General features: G+C 38.1%; 1 protein-coding gene across 4 annotated transcripts in view; it reads left to right on the top strand.

Moving 5' to 3' along the window:
* LOC126088534 (uncharacterized) overlaps positions 1 to 25,394 on the top strand; it is a 200,549-nt gene that overhangs the window by 154,491 nt on the left and 20,664 nt on the right. The window lies entirely within an intron of this gene.

Raw genomic sequence — 25,394 nt, 5'->3', positions numbered from 1 at the left:
GGGTTGGGAGCAGGGGTTGTGTAAGGATGGACGAGTAAATTGTATAGGTTCGGTGGATGGTGGAATACCACTGTGGGAGGGGTGGGAAGGATAGTGGGCAGGACATTTCTCATTTCAGGGCATGATGAGAGGTAGTCGAAACCCTGGCAGACAATGTAATTCAGTTGCTCCAGTCCTGTGTGCTGCTGAGTTGCAAGGGGAATGCTCCTCTGTGGCTGGACGGTGGGACTTTGGGAAGTGGTGGGAGACTGGAAAGATGAGGCAGGGGAGTTATGTGTTTGTACAAGGTTGGGAGGATAATTACGATCTGTGAAGGCTTCAGTGAGACTCTCAGTATATTTTGAGAGGGACCGTTCATCACTGCAGATGTGACAACTACAGGTGGCTAGGCTGTGTGGAAGGGACTTCTTGATATGGAATGGTGGCAGCTGTCAAAATGGAGGTATTGCTGGTGGTTAGTAGGTTCGATATGGATGGAGGTTCTGATGTAGCCATCTTTGAGGTGGAGGTCAACATCTAGGAAGGTGGCTTGTTGGGTTAAGTAGGACCAAGTGAAGCAAATGTCATCAATGAATCTGAACCAGGTGAGAGTTTCGGACTGTGGGTGTTTAGGAAGTATTTCGCAAGATGGCCAATGAAAAGGTTGGCATAGGATGGTGCCATGCGGGATCCATAGCCATATGCTGGATTTCTTGTAGATAATACCTTCAAAGAAGAAGTGATTGAGGGTGAGAATATAGTTGGTCACAGCGACTAGGAAGGAGGTTGTTTGCTTAGAATCCATGGAGCATTGATAAAGGTAGTGTTCAATATCGGTAAGGCCTTGGGCATTAGGAACATTGATGTAAAGGGAGGTGGCATCAATAGTGTTGAGCAGGGCACCGTGTGGTAAAGGGACAGGAACCATGGAGAGTCGGCGGAGGAAATGTTTGGTATCTTTTATATAGGAGGGTAGGTTCTGGGTAATAAGTTGAAGGTGTTGGTCTATGAGAGCAGAAATTCCCTCAGTGGAAGTACAGCAATGGCACATTGGAAACTCCAGTACAGATTAACAACAATATGAATAGAAGAAATTGCTACTCAACATAGAGAGGAGCCATTGAATAGGAGCAGGCACAATGAAAATGACTGTTAAATATTTAAACTTTTGGACAAAAATGTCCTCCTCCTGAAATACTTCAGAAGAACAACTTTTTTGTCCAGAAGCTTAAATGTTTTGCTGTCTTTTTCATTGTGTCTGTCTATGACTCAGAGCCTCCTCTATGTGGTGAACACTAATGTATCCTTTCAGATTATCATATGAGTTGCACAAAATTGTGTACACTTTCTGCAGTATTATTACAGTCTCTTTGAACTGGAGATTTTCTCTGTCAGTAGCTATATATTCAGTACATAATTTTTTTTATATAATTGCTTTTTTTTCATATATATAATCAGAGACAATTTCTACAACTTTTGTCATTTACTGCTACCACTGCAGAACAGCTGTGTAATGCAGTTTTGTTTATCTGTAGCAAATTGATTTAAATACAATATACCCTGATCAGAAAACTACAAGTTCATTGTAAGGAGAGATACTGGATTGATATGATATTAATTTCATGTTATAAATAAAACCATTACAGTACATAAGTGGCACCAAGATACTAATGGCTGGTTGTCATCAAATTTAGGTGGCATATAAATTGTAACTTCATTACTGCAGTCTTTGACAAAACAAATAACATTTATAAATTCCTCAGGTTGATATGAAATTAATGAGTAAATCTGTCTGAATGACACACAAAGCTTTTCTGTTTTGGCACACAATCATCTGCAGTCACTTTTTATAGATTACCTACAGCATGTGGTTATTTTGTGTCTTCATAATTTTGATCTCCGAGACGAAATGTATTTCTGTTTACTGAATTTATTGACGTTCTGGACTCTCAGTGCTATAAGGATATCTTTGGCTGCAAATAATAGACTGCATGGTCTGGCTCATAATAAATTTTGCTTATGCACACGATACCTGCAAACTAGTATACCTGCAATTTAAACTGACATTTGCACACTGTTAGCCCTAAAATGGCAGAGAGTGTGTTAATTACATGCTGTAATATATAGGTGTTGATTGTGGAAGAACCTTGACCAAGCACTTAACCCACCGTCTTTATCATTTGATGGCTGTGTGGAGTTAATAAGCTACTCTTCTCTATGAAGTTCCTGTGGCAGGTAAAATACAGCTCTGTTAGTTTCCTCTGATCTTAATTGTTATGTGCAATATCTTCTATGAAGAAAATTTTCCTCTGGAAAACCTATGAGTACAAAAATAAAATCTGTGCCAAGGAAGTCTTAAATGATGTGCTGCTTTGGGCAGAATTTGTACATAAACAATCTATTCCTAGGCACTGCGTTTCTGAAGGCAGATTTTACTGAAGGAAACAGCTAGAACATCAGATATGTAAAAGAGTTTCACTTCGCTTGAAATTAAGAAGCTTTGTCTATCGTACTTTCTTCTAGCAGAATTCTTTCACATTACAAACTTTGACAAAGGCAGTTGAAATTTTCTAATGATAGCCATAATTATTAAATTACTACTACATTTTTTTATGGACCTCATCCACAAAAAGTAAGACAAAATTTTTAATAAATAAACATTATTGAGCTCCAGCACTGTAATTTAAGGCTTCTTGCACCAGATGAATATTGTACTTTTCTTTAAAAGAAAAGTAGGTTAAATAATTACACATAACAGCCTTAACTGCATGTTGCATCCCGCATACATCTAATTTGAAATTTAATGTTGCACCTTATTAAATGAGCTACACTTTTACTATTAAAATGCTAAACAATATGTGCTTGCAGTTTAAAGGGAAACATAATCTGCAACTTGGATATGTAATGTCCGAAAAAAGCAATGTGTTGGAGTAGAGCCAGTTTCATTGTAAATATTAGTAATCATTTTTAAAATGTTCAAATGATGTTATCATAATCTGTCATTTGAAATTGCTTGTAGCAGCCATTGAGTTCAAATTACTAATGATGATCATCAATAAATCTCAACCCATTGCATTACAGTTATTCCTTAATTTGAGATGAATATTCACTGCAAAATATAGAATGCCTGCATCATGCACAAAGAAACAGCACTCTTTTTGTTATTTCTATAGCACATCTAATCAACATTACTTTATTGTTCATTCATTAATTCCCTGACTCTTATATATAACTAGCTAAAAAAGTTTCAGTTTGATGGTCTTATGTTCTTAAGTTTTCTCTTAAATTTTAGTATTTTACTCTCAGAAATACTCTCAAAGTCTTAAAAAATACTCTTAATTAATCAACAATACCCTAACCAGAAACAAAGTGCTCTATCAAACCAAGACCATTAAAAAAAGTTCAATAATATTCAAAAACATTAATGTATGTTTAAGAACTTCAGAGAAAACTCTGGTACTTTCTACAAAATTCCACAATGTTCTACAACATTCAAGAAAGTTACAAAACCTTAAAGAACAGTCCAGGATAATCTAGAATGCTCTAGAATAGTCTAAAATATTAAAAAATTCAAAGACATCTGTCAACAATCAAGAAAATTCATAAAAGTGCAACAACATTATAGATAAATCTTGAATTCTTCCCCTTGAAATATATATCCACACAAAAGAGACAGACCATGGTCTGGAGACCATCACAATGTGACAGTGACTACTTCAGACACTGATATGTCTACAACCACAACAGCTACTGATGCACACTATTGTGCACTACAGGATAACAAAGGGTAGTACAAGACTCAAAAACCATTGACTGGTAGTGGGTGGGTTTGGAAGTATCACAAATTTCTCCCACACACACATTAATCTATATTACTCTCCTTTCACTCAGACAAAGCCAGCCAACTCTTATCAAATGTGAATTTAAAAAGTGAACTTTTAAATACAGAAATTACATAACTAAATTAAATTATCATATTATTAGTGCAGTTGCATTTAATTTAGTGGGAGGAAATTGTTTTTCTGGTTTGTTTGATACTTAATAAACTAATTCTATTACAACATTTACAACACTAAAATTCCAGTTAATACACTGTTCACTACCTTAAGTAATTCACTTTCACTTAAATTTATTTCACTTTTACTTTTACTCAGACCATTCTAATTTTCAAAAGTATATTGATGCATGTGTCTCAGCGTCTGAGCTGGAACATATCCTCACAACAATAGTATAATGCAACATTCATGAACATTCTTGAACGTACTAGAATATTCTAGATCATTCCTGAATATTCTAGAAAAGTCTAAAACTTTTCAGAAGATTTTAAAACATTTTGGAACATTCTATCAGAAATATTATGGCCAGCCTCTTCTGATTTGCCATTTGATTCCCAATTGTTTCACTGACTTTATAAGAAGTCCAATGGTGTAATAGCCTCTTTCAAGACCCAACTCTTTGAAACCAGCCCATGCAGTTCCAAACCAAACTTCCTTCATGGATGAGCAATGAAGGGCTACCATAATCATAAAGCTACCTGGGTCTGTAGGAATGAGTTGCTAAGTTACTGCATGCACAGACAAATCATGCTTATGTTTACTACATGCATTGATTTTAGGTACTGAATGACATCACTGGGTAATTCTCTTGATCACAGATTTATAATACAGAATGATCACAACACAACACTAGATCATAACTGTAATTTCTAAATGATAAGTTCCTTCAAATTTTTTGAGGACATCTGGAAGTATAAAATGTGAAACTTAGTGCTGAACAAGTTTCCTTCGGTGATTCTGTTTCAGTCACTATGTCATTCTGCATATGTTATTCCCATCATATTCACCACATTTGTATTGATAAGCTACTGATGTTAATTATTTCCAATTATCTCAAGGTTAATGAAATCATATATTGTTGTGTTTATTGAAGTTTTCTGAGTGCATAGAATATTCCACCATTTTTTGGAAATGTATGTGGGGAATTATTAACTCTTGTACCAACATTTTGGCTAGCAACTTTTCCACCATTCTCAAGGGAAGTCACTTGCAAAAGAATATTGTAAAGAACATTTCATTGAACACCAGCGATATGCTCACCTACTACAGCTCAACAAATCTGTGTGGCTGTATATTGTATTTCCACTGGCCAGTCCACGGATTACTGGAAAGTGAAAATACTGGACACAGCCTTATTATACAGGGATTCACTGATCAATGAAGCTGTGAAAATACAATTAGCAGACAACCTGTTCAACTGAGGAATGAATTTCCAGCTTGACAAACCTTGGAAATTCCTCATTTCATGTCTGTGCTCTTAAAGGAGATATTGCTCTAAGTCTTCACTACCTGGGATTCCAACATGTGCTATCTATAATAACTAACAAAATACTTCATAAAGCACTATGGATCTGCTGATACTGCACTTGCTTTGTTTTATCCTTAGAGGTATAAATTTAACCTATGACTGATGCTCTTGTTACCAAAAATATTACATGTGATGCATGTGCTTTTACTCCACAGTGTAAAGTGCTTAAAAAATCTCGCATGTGATTCACCTTGATAATGGCTTACAGGCTGTCAGCCAAAATATTGGCGCAGGAGTCAATAATATCCCAGATGCACTTCCAAAAAATGATGTGATATTCAAAATTGTCATCTGACAGGTTAAAAATGTTGTAGAAAATTAAGCCATGTACTTCAAATAAATCATTATGTAATGAGAAGTGTTGCTCATAATTATGTGTTTTGTCTTCAGTTTGATGGAGAATGCTTTTGATTGAAGTTTTCTTGGTAAGATCACAGCTTGGAATACACATTCACAGCGAAAAAAAAAATCATTCTTCACAAAATATTGCAATCTGCCTAGCAAAGAATGTATTAGTGTTAAACAGAGAATAATTTCAGAAGATAGACTGTGTTCAACATTTTGAACCAGCTTCCTTTTGACAGAAGAGTATTTTATGTACCAGTATTATTCACATGAGGTTTTCTATCTGTACTGCTATAACAGCAGCATGGGAAAATGCAATAGATACAGTGATTTCGTATATAAAGCATGATTCAGCAAAGATGTTTCTTTCTGGAACTGTTTAAGATGTTGTAATTATGTTTTCAGTCACACGAACTTTAAGAAACTGCTCCTTAATTGATGTATTGTCACTTGCCATTGCTACATTAATTATATGGATAACTATATAAAAGTTACTTTTTCAACTGAATCCACGGTTATTTCTACTGCTTATTTCTTAGTTACTCAGATTTCTCTTGAGCTAGCATGTAGATCAGCAGCAGCTACTCTGCCATAATGTCTGTTTCGTTCAATCGACTCATTCCATAACCCTTTGCAAAGCATTACAGTGCCTTCTAATAATTTTTTTCTGTATTTACTAAATTGTCCTTCATATTAGTAACAATCTCTAACAATACCTCTTCTGGCATACAGCTCGACCTCATTTTGTTTTCTTCTAATTCCTTTTGCATTCTCCATAAACACGTTGATGTTCACAAAAGATAGATCTGAAGTTATTAATAGTGTATTAACAGTGTATTTTCTCAATGTCACAAATAACTTTTGACTGGTAAATACCCCCTATTATTTATGTACTGTGACTGAATAACACTGTCCTTCACAGTAAACACTTTGCTTTGATAAATTACGGTATATTTATTTTAAAAAAAGTAATCCTCAAGATATACTTTCAAACAATAAAAAATGTGTTGATTTACCATAATGTTTTGAGTTCCATTTAATTTTTCTCCTTTTTAACCTCATCCAGAACTACTTCAACATCACTGTGTAAGCAAAAACTAAAAAATGTTCTGCAACTTCACAAACAAAAGCAAAGTAAATAAATGAAAACTTGTTGAAGAATAAGTTGTGTAAGATGTTTCTTCAGTAGATTATGTTTGATTAACTTGGGTTGCTCAATTATCCTGATGTGCTTTATGGTTTGCAAAGCTTTGGAAGAAGTTTGACACAGTGCTACAGTTCTCTCTTCTATACAACAGTACATATTGTTTTGGTTGATCATCACAATTCATGCCTTGCATGAATTGTAGGGTTATGTCTGTTTTCCTTCAACACTTTTTCTTCAATTGCATGATAATGTCTTTCAAACTGGTCACAATGTTTGTCAGCAATCTGCCAAAATATCTCTTGAAACACACACAAATATATTTGCAAAAATGCAAACATAACATGAATGTGGAATAGACTGCTGTATATCAATCCTATCTATGGCATGAGAAGTGATATATTGTTCATTTACATTCAAGTGGTTAAAAGTAGGGAAAAATATGCGTGCTTGAACAATAAAAAGGTACTATCACAGAAGTGAGTGATTTTATGTTATTTACAATTAATTTTGTATCATATTAGTACAAGTTCAGGTGAAGAATGTTAGAGGAGTATCCACTTACCTACCACAGAAAGAAAAACAAATGGGAAAGAATAAAGCAAACATAAAAAATCAATCACTACATTCTAAAATTTTCAAAAACTGATTCATTATGGAGGGTAAGATAAGAAATGGGATTGAAGTAATACTTCTTGGGCCAGGAAGAGAAACCTCTAACTCAGAGAACAAACTGTAACAAAGAGTTAAAACTCTACTACTACAAATATTGTATAATTTACAGTCTGTTATCAAAATCAGCAAAATGTGTATTATGCAATAAAAGAAAAGCACATTAAGAATGGAAAGAATGATATGAACTGTTATTAAACAACAAAATAATTAAAAAAGAGGCGTAAATGAAACTGAGTTCCTAGATAACAACTGTAGCTACAGGGTGTCATATTGAAGTCATTGGTCACAGACTGCAATGTATAGTTTGTAACAATGGCAGCAAACATTCCACCGACTAATGAAGACAGAGATTCACTACTTTTATTAGACAAACAAAACTCACAATCCTATAAAGTGGTAATTTTCTTGAACAATAATTGTGCTTCTAGTAATGTATGAAGATCATATGCTATCTTGACATCATCATTTTTTGGGTGTCTTTGTAAGTAGTCAACAAATCAAGCAGTATTTCCTGGTGAATTGATTTACACAATAGTGACACTCATCAGTAAGGGTGTAGATAAGCATCACCTGTAATTATAGACCCACTTCTCTTCTTCCAGTCATCTCAAAAAATTTTCAGAATGTATGCTGCAGCAGAAAACTTGTATTTCATTACCTAACTTGCTAATTCTTAGTGTGTCTTTTATAAATATCTCTGTACAGGGGAATAATCTTGCAAATCCCACAGAAGAATGTTCTACAGCCTTGCATTTGTCCTCTAACCATTCGTGCTTAAGACATATTGCACCTTCTGTCAAATGGCTCTGAGCACTATGGGACTTAACATCTGTGGTCATCAGTCCCCTAGAACTTAGAACTACTTAAACCTAACTAACCTAAGAACATCACACACATCCATGCCCAAGGCAGGATTCGAACCTGCGACCGTAGCAGTCGTGCCACCTTCTGTCAATCTCACTTTTTAGACATCTACATTCTCTTTCATCTTCTTCATTTGCTGTATCCTCATATTTTCTCCTTTCATCACATAAATTCAATATCTCTCATGTTATTCAACAATTTCTACTCAGCCTTCTCATTTTGTCTATTTGATCCTCTGCTATCTTCACCACTTCATCTCTCAAATCTACCCATTTGTCTATTATTGTATTCATTTCCCTCAGTTCAATCCTACCTTTGAAAATCTCAGCAATTCTTTTAATTTTGCCATGTCATATTGCCTTAATCTCCTATCTTTCTGCAGTTTCTTTAGTTTTAATTTGCAATTCATTACCAATAAATTATAGTCAGAGTGCATGACTGAAATAGGAAATGTTTTGCACTTTGTAATCTAGTTTCTATTACTTTGTGATGTTCAAACCAATCTTTGGGTTAATGACACTGTTTTTTAACCTACCTGAAACTTTTCACTGTCTCCAGGTATTTTAAATATCTACAACATTCTTTTATGATTCTTAAACCCAGTGTTAGCAGCAATTGTTATGTGATTTGTGGAGAATCAGTTGCCATTTAAATTGTCACAGGTGATTTGATATTTGGAGGTGCAATCCAAATGCCCCAAACAGTTTAACATGCTTTTATGCTCCACAAAATGCTCATTATTGGGGTATGGGGTGTTACTGGTAAAGCAACTTGAGGTTATACAACCTGACCAGTAATATTATTGTAGTTATGCCAGTCTAGTAATCTATGATGACAGTTAATCAACTCTGAACATACCACTGTTAAACTGTCTTTGAGTTCCAATTCTGCCCCTGCAATAAATACACTACTTCGTGGATTTGTGGCTAATGATATGGACTCATTCAAAATGAACTGCAGCTTTCACTCAGCAAAGAACAGATAGAAAAACAATTTGTTAACATCTCCTTAACCACTGTAAAGAAGGGTTTACAGATGGCATTTTCAGTAGAATGTTTGTGATTTAAGTATTTACTTACTGAGTAGGTTGGCTCAGGTGGCCCCATGGAACTTGTGAATAATTTAAGGGGGGGGGGGGGGGGGGGGGGAGAGACAGAGCAAGTTGACAGCTATGATCTGCCCAATCCTTAATATGGAATGGGTGATAGCTGAAAAGCAAAGATACTGCCTGTTGTTGTTGAATTATATTTGGATTTCTAGGTAATTAAGCTTTCAAACACACAGTGAGTCTACAAAGACTTTGGCATGCTGGGCAGTAAGTCTGTCTCAAATAACATTTTGATACTTCTCTCAGCTGGACCATCAAGCCAAGTTGACAAAATATTTCAATGGTCCACCTAAAAGTCATCTACAGGTGTGATGCTGCAGTTGCTGAGTCTTGCTGAAATGGTGCCATGCTGCAGCTTGCATCCCTATATAGGCCAGCAGAGAGTACACAGCGCAACTGCCATGTGTCAGGATCGCTGCCCCCCCCCCCCTCAGCCCCCCCCCCTGCCCACCCAACTGCAAAAGTTAACAGCTTTGCTACCAATGGTGAAGGTAGCTGCCACAACTAACTGTGAAATTCTGCTGCCAATTGAAAATACCGTGGTTTAATACAATTCAGTGTCGAGTTCCGTGACTTGCTCAGAGAATGGCCTTTCTACATCTAAGTACATACTCCACAAGCCACTGCAAGGTGCATTGTGGTGGATACCTTGTACCACTGTAAATCATTTCCTTTCCTGTTTCACTCACAAATATGGCAAGGGAAAAATGACTGTCTACATGCCTCCATACAAGTCCAAATTTCTCTTATCTTATCTTCGTGGTCCTTAAGCAAAACATACAATGGCAGCAATAGAATCATTCTGCAGACAACTTCAAATGTTAGTTCTCTAAATTTTCTCAATAGTGTTTTACAAAAAGAATGTTGTCTTTCCTCCAGGGTTTCCTATTTGAGTTCATGAAACATCTCTTTAATACTTGCATGTTGATTGAACCCATCTGTTATAAATTTAGTAGCATGCTTGTTTTGATGTCTTCCTTTAATCCCACATGGTGGGGACAAAACAGGTAGTACTCGAGAATAGTTTACACTAGTTTTCTATATACAGTCTACTTTGCAGGTGAGCTACACTTTCCTAAAACTCTTCAAATAAACCAAAGTTTCTATTTATAAGATATCAGCCAACCTATTTTCAATAGAGTCCTTCAAAATACAATTTCAGTAACAAAAAGTGGCTGCAATCACCTGTGTCTCATTGTATTACGTTGTGCGTCCCTTGGCTGCACAATGCTCCGCAACTGTGGCTTTTTCTGATTGTTGTAACTTTGTGTGATGGTGATGTCTTCAGCAGTATGAATAGTTCAACCAATACATGCCTTATCCCAAAATAGCATTAATCTCAGCTGGTAGGCAAAACACTGACTTGATGTTAAATTTATCCCTATTTTACCTGATATCCTCCCAACATATGGCGGAAAGCAACAGATGCAGATTCATCTTGCTGTACTTTGGTAATGGTTTGAACTCCAAGGCACGACAGAGTTGCTTCTCACAGAATTTTTTTAACAGACTTTAGGTATTTAATTTTCTTGGTAAGCTTTCAACAAATGGTATACACTCTAATATCAGCATTCTAAGGTCCCAGTATCTTGGTAGGGTGGGTCATATCTAGTCACATGCAGACACTAGTCAGTATGCTATCTTTGTGATAAGTGGTATGTCCTAGGGTGTCATCATTGTGTTTGTAGATGAAAATATAAAAATAGGAGCCTACCATCAGTCTCCTCTTCCACTTTAAACTTAATGCTGAGGTGAAGAGAATTAAAATGTTCCAAAAAATGGTTAAGGATATCAGTTCCATGTGGCCACTCTAAAAGGATATCATTGGCATACCTACAGAAACTTATCGGTTTTAAGGTGGTTGTTCTCAATGCTCCATTTTCAAAGTCCTCCTAAATAAGTTAACAACTATGGGTGATAAGGGAACTATCTAAAGAAACTCCATTAGTTTGTTCATAAACTTGTCATCTTGTCATCAAATTAAAAGTAAGTTGAAGTAAGCACATAACAACTAAGTTCCTACATTTTCACATCCATCATTTCACAAATTAAACTCAATTCTTCAAGTAAAACACATGTAAACAGGGAGGCAACATCAAAGCTTACAAGCATAAACTATTTGCACTGTTGGGAACTGGTGCACAAAATATTGCCACCATACGAGGTCAAAGAAACCCGAAAATTCCTCAGTGGCAGAACATTTCTTAACTGAAAGACACATAATGAAACATAATGAGACACAGATGGTTGCTGCCATTGTTTATTTTTGGGATTGCATTTTGAAAGAAGCCACTGAAATTAGACTTGCAGATAATCCTATTAATAGATACAAGAGCTATCCTCTGGGAAGGTCATGGAATGTGTGCTGACCTACATTAAAACATGGCATTTGCAATCAGCAGAAGAATTTGACAATTAGTCACAGTAGTGATAGCTCATTTTTGTTTCTCTTTGCACGCCAGTGACATTGTCAGTTTCCTCTGGAGTGGGGGCAGCATTTACAACACTTGGTGCTTGTGATGAGTTCTCTCTACTGGCATATATGGGTCACTGGCTCTAACATAGCATCAGTGCCATGAGACTTAGCAACAGCAGCATCTCACCTGAAGATGATAGCCAGGTGGGCCACTGAAATATTATGTGAACTTGATTTGAAGATCCAGTTGCAAATCCAAGAAGAATATCCCACGTTATTCCATTGTGAAAGTTTACACAGTCACATCATAGTATTCATTTGTTGAATGCATTTTCAATAAAACAGTCCAATCTATTCATGCAAGAACAGGTGTTTTGATAGAAATTGCTGCCTTCACTAAGGTGTTGAATCATAATGTTTGCAAATTATGGTTTACTGTGCATTAGAGCAATACAGGCTACTTCAGATGAAATTCTCTTAGATTTTTAGAGGTGTGTATAAGGATTAAAATTTATTTCACTATAGAGTCTTGAGAAAAAAAACCAAAACGTAAATAATCTCATAAAGTATCTCAACTGTGCTGTCATCCCTTGTCTACGTATGCAAATCAGTGTGTTGTTAGTGTAAGAAGAACTCCTTAGGAGTATCAGTTTAAGTCATGTATTAGCCAGGTGCATCTCTGAACAAGTAGATACATCTCGGTATCAAATATGGTATTATGTACATTTTCACACCTGCACATTTTCATGCCTATTTTTATAAGGCCACATTTTTTGTTTACCGGTATCTGCTGTAACATCTTCTGTAAGTTAATACAGAAATAACATTTTATTTACAGAAAGAAATGACATAGAATTAAGCCCAGCTGGGATGGCATTACAAAACAAACCCATTTTATTGTATTCTATTGAAGAAAGTTGTATTTGGTCTTCCACTCATTTAGCACATGTTTGTCTTTTTCTGAACTCTATTCATAATCATAAATGCTTTGTAATAAAACTGTGAGGATGAACTGAACAGTTTTTGATATATGGTCATTAACAGCAAGTAAAATGTATAAGAACGTAGTTCATTCAACTTGAAATGAAAATAAAATATTTTCCTACATAACATATATTAATTATTTGACTAATTTCGTTTATATTTTTAATTTTACATTCAGTACATAAACAGCTGCACCCCCAAATATGTACAGTAGTCCCAACCATAAAGTGCAGAAATTACACTGTAGGAAATACTGCAACCAGCCACAAGTTTTACTGAAATTATTTTACTATACCATTATTAGTTTCGGGCCAGAGCCCATTGTCAGATGGTAGTGTTGACTTTTTTGCAAGTTCTACACTCATGTCTTCCTGAAAAGCCCTCCTTTACATATTATAGGACAGAAGTTTTATTTTCTTTTACAATCCATACTGATCAATAAATTGAACTAAAAACAAGATCCTGAAACTAGTAATGGTATAATTAAATCATTTCAAGAAAACTTGTGGTTGGTTGCGGTATTTCCTATTGTGCAATTTATGAAAACAGCTGCAGTTGTTCTGCAAACAAAACTGTATAAAATAAAGTATGGATGTGAGTCAGTGCTTGTTTGTGATTATATAATAAGTTGTACTGGAATTGGAAACCTGCATTTCATTGACAGAAAAATGGGCAAAAAGACGTTTTAATGTAGTGAAGGTAAAAGTGTGTAGATTTCAATTGATGGAAGTGGTACATGAAGTACCCTTCACCAAACATCATACAGTGATTTGGAGATGTAGGTGAAAACAATTTTGTATTCCAAAGGACAGTGGTACCAAGCATACTGCCACAAGTACTATAAAGTGTCTCCTGTGCAACACTGTAGAACAGATCGAGACACACCAATCTCCTGACTTATATATGTTAAAAATTTTGTGGAAAATCTGAGGCTCCTAAACTAAAAGCAATCATATTGAAAATAAAAGTGATATGAAGCCACTACCAGAAGACTGGAGCAAAATAATGAAAATGGAGACATCAAGTCTTAAACACACATCAAAAAAAGTTTTGCATCACCCCAGTTCCCAGAACTCCTGAAGGTAGACATTGACTTTGGCTATTGTATCACAGACACAGTCCCTTTGACTATTCAGAGATGTCACTAAACCTGCCCAAATATGTAAACAACCATGCATGAGCAGTGCCTATAAGATGGAGAGGGTCCGACAGCCGATCAGTTCCAGGGATACCACTAGGAAGGAGGTACATGGCTCGAGTTATCTGTAGTTCAACCATGCCAAGATTGTCAGTACCATGGTTTGATCACATCCACATTGTTACTTTGTGCCAAGAAGGGCTCTCAACAAGGGAAGTGTCCAGGCATCTCAGAGTGAACCAAAGCGATGTTGTTCAGACATGGAGGAGATACTGAGAGACAGGAACTGTCGATGAAATGCCTCACTCAGGCTGCCCAAGGGCTACTACTGCAGTGGATGACTACTACCTACAGATTATGGCTCGGAGAAAACCTGACAGCAATGCCGCCATGTTGAATAATGCTTTTTTTGCAGCCACAGGGTGTCGTGTTATGACTCAAACTGTATGCAACAGACTGCATGATGCACAAGTTCACTTCTGACATCCATGGCAAGGTCTATCTTTGCAACCGCAACACCATGCAGCATGGTACAGATGGGCCCAACAACATTCCAAATGGATCGCTCAGGATTGGCATCATGTTCTCTTCACCGATGAGTGGCGCATATGCCTTCAAACAGACAGTCATCGGAGATGTGTTTGGAGGCAACCCAGTCAGGCTGAGTGCCTTAGACACACTGTCCAGGGAGTGTAGCAAGGTGGAGGTTCCCTGCTGTTTTGAGGTGGCATTATGTGGGGCCGACATATACCACTGGTGGTCATGGAAGTTGCCATAGCGACTGTACAATATGTGAATGCCATCTTCCAACCAATAGTGCAACCATATCGGCAGCATATTGGCGAAGCAGTCATCTTCTCGGATGACAATTCGTGCCCACATCATGAACATCTTTGAATGGCTTCCTTCAGGATAACGACTTTGCTTGACTAGAGTGGCCAGCATGTTCTCCAGACATGAATTTTATTGAACATACCTCGGATAGACTGAAAAGGGCTGTTTATGGATGACGTGACCCACCAACCATTCTGAGGGATCTATGCCAAATCGCTGTTGAGGAGTGGAACAATCTGGACCAACAGTGGCTTGATGAACTTGTGGATAGCATGCCATGACAAATACAGGCATGCATCAATGCAAGACGATGTGCTACTGGATATTAGAGGTACCGGTGTGTACAGCAATCTGGACCACCATCTGTGAAGGTCTCACTGTATGGTGATACAACATACAATGTGTGGTTTTCATGAGCAATAAAAAATTTGGGAATGATTTTTATGTTATCTCTATTCCAATTTTCTGTACAGGTTCCAGAACTGTTGGAACTGAGGTGATCCAAAACTTTTTTTGATGTGGGTAGAATCAATTAAATTCCTATTTATTCCAAATATAACTTATGCAGAAGAAATAATGCAAGTTAGCAATGGCACTTAGTATGCTATAGATTTTTTATGTTTCCTCTACCTATTCTTGTAAATTCATCCGCACAAAAGGTCAACATCAAACTGCCTTCTCGTGAGAATGCATTATTTTTAAGTTTTGAGATATATTCAGCCATTTGAGCATGATACTGGACCGAGGGAAGCATTAAAGAAAACCATAAATATCTGAATACTTAGTGTATGTCTAAAATGGACAACTGCCTACAGTTTTATTTTATTTTACACAAAATTTCATATCTGATTATTCTGTACACTTCATATGTAAAAGAATAATAAGAATCTACAATCTCGGGTCCACATTCTTGATATCAAAGTGATTTGTTAAACTCCTAAGCTGAAAAATCAAGGTGTCCAAATACAATTCACAGTAAATGTATTTGAAAACAGAACAGAGTTAGTTACTCAAGCCAGTAATTACACATGGCTAACACATACCATGCTTATGGTGATGAAATCAAGGTTTTTACCCCTGATGTTCAAAAAATGGTTCAAATGGCTCTGAGCACTATGTGACTTAACTTCTGAGGTCATCAGTCGCCTAGAACTTAGAACTAATTAAACCTAACTAACCTAAGGACATCACACACATCCATGCCCGAGGCAGGATTCGAACCTTCGACCAGAGCGGTCACTCAGTTCCAGACTGTAGCGCCTAGAACCGCACAGCCACTCGGCCGGCACCCCCATTGTATGTACAAATAAAACTTTCACCAGAAGAAAATACTGTCATTATTAGTCGTATATACACAAGTATCACACAGAAAAGAAGAGTTACTAGTTACTTCCTGGTTCTTCAAGCGACAAATCACATCTATTGTATTTTGGCTTTAGAAACAAATATATCATTAATAATGGATTTTATCTTCAGTGACAATCATGAAATATTTTAAGACACACAACTTCTTCTTCAGTGTCATCAATGTGCACTAAAGGTATTGCCTTTTGTACATCTCTTTCATAATCACATCAGACAAATGGTAGAGTTAAAGTAAAATGAATGAATTTTCCTCACATGTTTTATAGCATTGCAGACCTATCAGATTGTGTATATTCTATCCACTGTAAGTAGAAGGGCACACTTCTGTTTATGACCCAACCAACATATTAGCCCATTTCACAAGAGTCATGAGCCTGTTGCCTTCTGACTCTCAGAGTGGCACTGGATCAAAATGTCTGAAGCATGTTCACTTAACGAGTAATGTCTCAAGAACTTCTTGAGACATTCACAACCATTTCCCACCCATAGCTGCAGGAAGTACCACTTCTCTACACTGAAAAGTGTGGCGAGTTTGCAGTACCAAAAATCTAACTGAACAATTACTGTTAGCTATAAGATACAATGTTAATGTATTTCATACTGGTCTTTATGATACACTGCAGCTAGGCCAAAGTGACAAACTGCAGCCCTTCAGGCATGAGGTAACCCTATAGAAACTGTGCATTTGAATCCTAACCGGGGTTTGCCTGTCTGCCATTGCATTCTTTTATAACAATTTACACCTGCAGTAGGTCACCCAATACAATTGGATGTAGCTCTTTGAATTAGAGAAAAAGGACTGACTTTAATTCATATTAGTATAAGTCCAGCACATGAAATAGTGGTCATATTACAATTTATGGGTCACTTGCAAATTTACATAACACAAATCTGTTTTGTACTTCAAAAGTTAATGTTGAATTTATCTGAAAACAACTTTTGCATCTTGTGACATATACGTTACAGTTAACTTGAAATAAATACATATGAAAGGAATGTATTGACATTTGTGTATATGCCCCACCAACAATGACAAGTAATCTTGCACAGTGTACTCGCTATAGTGAATTCATGAAGCAGTTAAGTTATGTATTAGTTGATGAAGTCTTCTCAGGTTGTCAGCTGAGTCAAGGTGTCATTCTGTGGCAACATTTCAATAACCTTCCTACTTGCCATCTTCAGGTGAATCACTGGGTCTATGTCCTGTCTGGGTCTTTACAGCTGCTGGACTGCAGGCTCCCCTCCCTTGTATGCATCAGCAGTGCCAATCGCATGCCTCCAGAAGGAGTGTCACAACCCATGGTGGGGGAGGAGTCACACCAGAGGTGGTGGGGGCTCCCTGCATGCTGGGGGGTACGGGCATCACATCCTGGTGGAGCCTGTCCAATGCATCCACTGCCTTCACTGGTTTTGCATTGCAGCATTTTTGTCATATTTTTGTTATCACTGCATTCCATGTGATGCTAAGTTGGAAACTGCTATCTCAGACAACAAGGTTATCATGGACTCGTATCTCCATAGTCTCTTTAAAAACTGAATCCTAGAACCCAGTCACCCTGCTCAGCAGGTTTATGTCGAGACTGTGTTCCACCACTGTAAATTTCTCTATCTGGTGTAGGCAAATTCTCCTTACATATTCTAAGCAGCACTGCAATATACACTCCTGGAAATTGAAATAAGAACACCGTGAATTCATTGTCCCAGGAAGGGGAAACTTTAGTGACACATTCCTGGGGTCAGATACATCACATGATCACACTGACAGAACCACAGGCACATAGACACAGGCAACAGAGCATGCACAATGTCGGCACTAGTACAGTGTATATCCACCTTTCGCAGCAATGCAGGCTGCTATTCTCCCATGGAGACGATCGTAGAGATGCTGGATGTAGTCCTGTGGAACGGCTTGCCATGCCATTTCCACCTGGCGCCTCAGTTGGACCAGCATTCGTGCTGGACGTGCAGACCATGTGAGACGACGCTTCATCCAGTCCCAAACATGCTCAATGGGGGACAGATCCGGAGATCTTGCTGGCCAGGGTAGTTGACTTACACCTTCTAGAGCACGTTGGGTGGCACGGGATACATGCGGACGTGCATTGTCCTGTTGGAACAGCAAGTTCCCTTGCCGGTCTAGGAATGGTAGAACGATGGGTTCGATGACGGTTTGGATGTACCGTGCACTATTCAGTGTCCCCTCGATGACCACCAGTGGTGTACGGCCAGTGTAGGAGATCGCTCCCCACACCATGATGCCGGGTGTTGGCCCTGTGTGCCTCGGTCGTATGCAGTCCTGATTGTGGCGCTCACCTGCACGGCGCCAAACACGCATACGACCATCATTGGCACCAAGGCAGAAGCGACTCTCATCGCTGAAGACGACACGTCTCCATTCGTCCCTCCATTCACGCCTGTCGCGACACCACTGGAGGCGGGCTGCACGATGTTGGGGCGTGAGCGGAAGACGGCCTAACGGTGTGCGGGACCGTAGCCCAGCTTCATGGAGACGGTTGCGAATGGTCCTCGCCGATACCCCAGGAGCAACAGTGTCCCTAATTTGCTGGAAAGTGGCAGTGCGGTCCCCTACGGCACTGCGTAGGATCCTACGGTCTTGGCGTGCATCCGTGCGTCGCTGCGGTCCGGTCCCAGGTCGACAGGCACGTGCACCTTCCGCCGACCACTGGCGACAACATCGATGTACTGCGGAGACCTCATGCCCCACGTGTTGAGCAATTCGGCGGTACGTCCACCCGGCCTCCTGCATGCCCACTATACGCCCTCGCTCAAAGTCCGTCAACTGCACATACGGTTCACGTCCACGCTGTCGCGGCATGCTACCAGTGTTAAAGACTGCGATGGAGCTCCATATGCCACCGCAAACTGGCTGACACTGACGGCGGCGGTGCACAAACGCTGCGCAGTTAGCGCCAACACCGCGGTTCCTGGTGTGTCCGCTGTGCCGTGCGTGTGATCATTGCTTGTACAGCCCTCTCGCAGTGTCCGGAGCAAGTATGGTGGGTCTGACACACCAGTGTCAATGTGTTCTTTTTTCCATTTCCAGGAGTGTACAATACTGTGTCTGGCTGATGTATTGTTTGCCACACTCGCAGCTGATGCTCTAAACTCCAGGTGTCTGTATTCTGGTTTTGTGCTTCACTGAGTCCAGCATATTCTTGATTTTGGACAATGAGTGACAGATTGTCTTAATGTTGCTCTTTTCTAATACCTTGGCAATCTTTACCAGCATACAGAAGGAACACCAAGCACTTAGTGTCTTCTTCATGTTCATCTTCTCTCTTCTTCTTGCACGGTTGGAAAGCATGTCTTATCTGTGTCTCAGAATAGCCCTTGTTGCAAAAGATATTTCTCAAGTGCTGCAGTTCAGCAGGTGTACTCTCCTTGTCACGTATGTCTCATGCTTTGTGCAGCAAGGTGGTGAGTACAGATTTGCATTGTGCTGGGCGGTGGCAGATATTGGCGTTAAGATACAGGTCAGTGTGTGCCTTCTTCCAGAATACAGAATGACCTGATGTTCCATCAGTCTTCTTCTTTATCATGAGGCCAAAGAAAGGCAGACATCCATTTCCTTCCACCTCCATGGTGAATTTAATATTGACATGTATACTACGATTAAGACATCCTTTAATTAAAATCATTAATAACTCTTTAGTTGATTTACCCGCACCGACAAATATTTCATTTTGATGAAATTTTGGGTCCCTAACAGTGAGATGGTTAAGAAATTCTTGTAGATTTTCTTATCCATGTGGCCAAATCATGAATGTGTCATCCACATAGTGGTAGAACACCTTCAGGTTCAGGTGTGCCATTTCAAGAGTCATTTCTTCAAAGTGTTCCATGTACAGATTTGTGATACATAGTGTCAGTGGGGACCCCATGGTCACTCCTATCTATTGGTAGAATTTACCATCACATTGGAAGTATGTGAATGTGTGGTGGAACAGTTCCACTGTGTCTTCATTGAAGAGGCCCCTTAGTAATGTCAAGGATACATCAAGAGGTACTTGTGTGAAGAGGGATGTGACGCCAAAGCAACCAGGATTTCACATTTATCCACACGTGTTTCTTGAAGTATCTTCATAAACTCTGTCAAGTTTTTGACATGGTAAGTAAAATTACCCGCAAGAGGCTTCAATAGCTGCACCAGGTGTTGGGCTATTTTATAAGCTGGTGAATGTATTGGAAACAGCGAAATCCCTTCTCGTCTATCCTTGGAAGTCCACACAGGCATGATAGTATTGGTGCTCTGGGATACAGCCTTCTAACCATATCTTTCTCCATTCCTGAGTTGTTTAGCAGCGAGATTGTCTTCCTCATCACAACTTATGTAGGGTCCTGTTCTACTTGTTTGAACCTAGACCTTCTAAAATGATCTCAATCTTCTGCCAACAGTCAACTGATTATGGGGGTACCATCACATTGCCTTTGTCTGCCACTAGGATGACTGTATCTTCATCTTCTTGCAGGTCACTTTTTGTCTTACATTCAGCCCAGAGATGTTGGTTTTCGGCACTTTTGCTTTCCAGGTGGCCTGATCGATGCTACTGATGATCTTCTTTTTAGGTAATGTTGTTGGATTCAGTGTAAGATTTAATCCTTTTTACAGCACAGATGATGTTGCCTCATCCAATTCCTTCCCAGTTAAACTGATAATGATCCTAGAACCCTTCCTATTGATGTGCTGCAGTTGAGCCCCTGGCAGTCGATGGAACTTGTCTTTTTGTTTCATGGTGGCATTTTCAGAGTTCACTGGATGTGAATGAGTTACCATCCACCTACTCTCACAAGCAAGGTGAGATATTGGTTGCCAGTTTCAACTGCCATGCGAGTAGAGTGTGACCAGTTTTATCAAATTCAAGCCTTGCAATTCATATGTGCTAATGCATCAAGGCTGAGATCGTGCACTGTAAAATGCATTTTGTCCTCATTGTGTTGATAGGATGTTGCAGGTGAGTGAACTGAGGCAGCACTTTCTTGTTCCAACATTTTTGCAGGAAGGCTAGTCTGTAAAGCAGGTTTGCCTTCTTGATACGAAGTTTCTGCAGAATCTTGAAGCTGTGCTATATCTCCTTCCCATACAGGTGTGCTGCATGCAAATTTAGACTTTCTAGGTGAATCTCAATGATGAAGTCTTCTCATGTTACCAGCTGTGGCAACAGTTCAACAAGTTTCCTACTTGTCATCTTCAGGTGAAGTGTTGGGTTCATGTACTGTCCAGGTCTTTATAGCCACTGAACCATGGGCTTCTCTGCCTCATCTGCTCAGCAGTGCAAATTGTGCATCTCCAGAAGTGAGGCTGCCTTTGCCATGGTCAGCCCAACATACAGGAAGAAATACCAAGTGCTAGATATTAGAAAAGAGCAACATCAAAACAATCTTTTGCTCATTGGTCAAAATCCTGGGCTCAGGAACTAGGAATACTGACACCTGAAGTTTATGGCATCAGCTGCGAGTGTGGCAAACAATACCTCAGCCAGACACAGTGTTGTATATTGCAGTCCTGCTCAGAACATGTAAGGAGCATTCACCTAGGCAAAACACAGAAGTCTGCGCAGTGGTGGAACACAGTCTCAACGAGAACCAAATGTTTTATTTTGAACAAAAAAAGCTGCTGTGCAGGGTGAATGGGTTCTGAGATTCAGTCTTTAAAGAGGATTTGGAGATATGAATCTATGATAACCTTGTCAACTGAGATCGTGGTTTCCAACTTAGCATTGCATGGGATTCAGTGATAACGAAAATATGACAATGACAAGAACAATCTGACGCAAAAACAATGAAGGCAGCAGATGGAATGGACAGGTCCCACTAGGACGCAATGCCCACACCTGCAAGCACCCAATGAGGCCCCACCACCACTAGCCACACCTCTTCCCCCTCCCCCTGTCCTCCTCCCCACCTCCACCACCACCACAGGCCACAACACTACGACACTCCTTCTGCAGCCATGCAATTGGTGCTGTTAATGCAGACAAGGCAGAGAAGCCAGCAATCCAGCGGCTAAAGGGACCTGGACATGACACAAACCCAACACTCTGCCTGAAGATGACAAGTAGGAGAGTTGTTGAAACATTGCTGCAGAACAACACCTTGGCTTGGCAGATAACCCGAAATGACTTAATCATCAAGATTTACCGAGAAGAGTCTAAACTTGCATATGCATCAGTTGTTTCTTAGATCCTTGTCAACTTCGCTGTCTTGAAATCTTAAATGTATGGTTTCATTTGAGTTTTCATTCAAAATTTATAAACTGCATTTTGTAAACAAAATTTTGGAAGTTTAGTATACTTTCATGTGACTTATGTGTGTAATCACTGGAATACTTCATAATCATAAGGTCATAAATGGATGCACAGATTTTCTTAAAAAAAACATTTCCAGTAGCTTGTCTGACCTCCTCCACCTACAATGCAGTCTTGCACAGAGATGTCAATAAATTTGTTGGAAATACTGTACAATGATACTTGCATTTGTTGTTGTAAGTAGTCAAAGGATGTTGCAAAGTAATGCAGTCTGTACCACAAAGAGGTCATTTCATTATCTGCCACTCACACCCACAGGAGGAGGGATTGTCTGGTACTTAGACTAGGCAGGGAAGCTGACAAACAAAATGGAGAAGCATGTCCTGGTCTGTTTTGTGTACCATATTTGTCATAACAGCAACACTTCACAGAAATAAAATGGAACCTCACTAACTCAACTCTGCATCAACAACAAAACCAAAATTATGGTGTAATATTCTGGGGAAATTTTCCAACATTGTTCAGTACTTTCAGGCTGTAGAAGAGGACATTAGAAAAACAAATAGAAGTAAAATAATAGAATAATACAAACCTGCTTTCACAGCATTTCATAGACTTCTGATGCCATGTGCTTACATTAGAGTAATACACATATTCTATAAAGTAAATTTAATTGCCAAAATCAAAAGACTGCAAAAATTTATAATGTTCATAAACATAATAGTGGATAGAACAAAAACCTTCATGAAACTCACACCTATATTGCACAGTATCAGAAAGGGACATTTCAATCAGGTTTGAAACTCTGGAGCAAAATTCCCCATAATATAAAAGCTATCAAGGATATAAAAATCTTTAAAAATTCATAGTCTTATTTACAATACCACTGCTTCTGCTGAGTCAATAAATATATGTACTTACAAAGTTTTGCTTTATGAGTAATTTGCTATTCAAATATGATTAAATTAAATATATAAGCTGATGAATAGATTTATAATTAATGCAGATGTTTAGTTCACATAGCAATTTAAAGAATTAATTGTGCAAGTAGTTGTGTATAATTTCAGTGCATTTCACATGCATAATATATTTAGCACTTGGTGATATAGATAAAAAGGACTATGTAATAAATAAATAAAAATCCTTCTAGAACAAGCAGAGTGCACTGGCACAATCATTTTCTTACTTCAGATAAATTAACTGCTACAATAGTGTACATGACTACACTGATTAACACAACACAGCTATAAATTTTAACTAACTATTATGCTTTGGCAGTGATCTTATATTGTTTAGTTGATTACATATTTAAGTTAAAAATGCTGTTTCTAACAGTTTGTTAACAGTAAGATAAAGTGCATTTTTCTTTCTCTAGACAAATCTGTGTTCTTGTTTTTCTTATTTGATGACACTTTGTGTTATTTTAGAAGCATTTTATATGTAGAACAGTATTTTGTTGCTAAATAATCCTCATTCTTATATCTCAGTTATTTATCTAAAAAAGTTTGGAGAATGCATGATAATGCTTGCTATACAATCTTGAATAGGACTTCATCTTCACTTCCACGAAACTCTGAAATAAGTATGTGTCAGTGAATAAAAGATATATTCATCTGAAGTGTGTGTGTGTGTGTGTGTATGTGTATATGTGTGTGTGTGTGTGTGTTTGGGCAGGGGGCAGGGGGGGGGGGAGGAGGAGAGTAGGAGGATAAGGCTTTATCAGAATTACTCCTTTCAGCTTATTTCCTACTGTTCTTACATAATCACTCTTTCTTTTTTAAATTTCACATCTTCCAGTTTTGCTGTAAGTTCCTAACACAATATTTCACCTTACACCTGAGATATGGAGTTGTGTACTTGTAGTGTATGTGTATGTTTGAATACCTTATTATATATAGTTATGGAAGTTGTTTTATTAGCATTGATGTATCATTTAAATTCCACCTTGCAGAGTAAGTTGTATGTAAAAAAAAGTTGTTTTCTTTAGTAAAATTTAGTCCTAATTTTTCTACATGTATCTTTTCAATCTTGACTTAGTTATTGTTACTAACTACCATTCAAAATTATACATTTCAAAATTATATTGACCTGATAAGAAAGAATTACTGTGATTTAATAAAAGTATTCTTAAAAACAGAAAATTTAGAATATGTGAGACACTAGGCAGCACTGCTGTCATCATGGAACCCAGTACAGTTTCTCTTTTACTACTTCCTCCAGAGCTCTGTGATATTCTAAATTTAAGCTGCCCTACATAATAATATGGACTTTCATTAAAGGACGAAGAACTGAAATGCCAATTCTGTTCAGCATTATTGTTTAAGAAACCAAGGATGGATTAACTATGATTATTGGAGAAAATACGTCTTTTCATTTAATTGCAATACAATGACATACAAGTCTGTTAGATTTTCATACTGAATGCAGTAAAGCTGTTAGCACTTTCTCAAGAACTGCAGTGTCACTGATAGTTCAGTTACATCTTCTTGTAAACTCTTTTACTATGTTATATGTCGCACACATCAAAGGTTTCTATCAAAATGAAAGTTACCTGAATCTTTACATCTTTTTTATCTGAAATGACATCTTTGGTGGGTCATTCTTACACTGTTTACAGAGGTTCATATTCACTGAAGGTGGTGCTTGTGGTTTTTTTTAGCTGTAATAAGCAATGTAAATTAGCTTCTTAAATGCTAGATGCTTAATACACTGAACTCACATTCACGACAGCAGTTCAAACTCCTGCCTACCCATTACAATTATGGTGTTCTGTGTTTTCTCTAAATCAGCTGAGACACATTATAGCTATTTCCTACAAAAATGATATGTGCAGAATCCTTCCTCATCCTTACCCAGTATGAGCTTGTGTTTCATTTCTAATGGTCTTATCACTGATGGCATGTTAACTGCTA

Source organism: Schistocerca cancellata, chromosome 6, assembly GCF_023864275.1.
Source record: "Schistocerca cancellata isolate TAMUIC-IGC-003103 chromosome 6, iqSchCanc2.1, whole genome shotgun sequence".
NCBI classification, from domain to species: Eukaryota; Metazoa; Arthropoda; class Insecta; order Orthoptera; family Acrididae; genus Schistocerca; species Schistocerca cancellata.
Note: the sequence above shows the minus strand (reverse complement) of the source record. Positions and strands in the feature narration are given on the sequence as shown.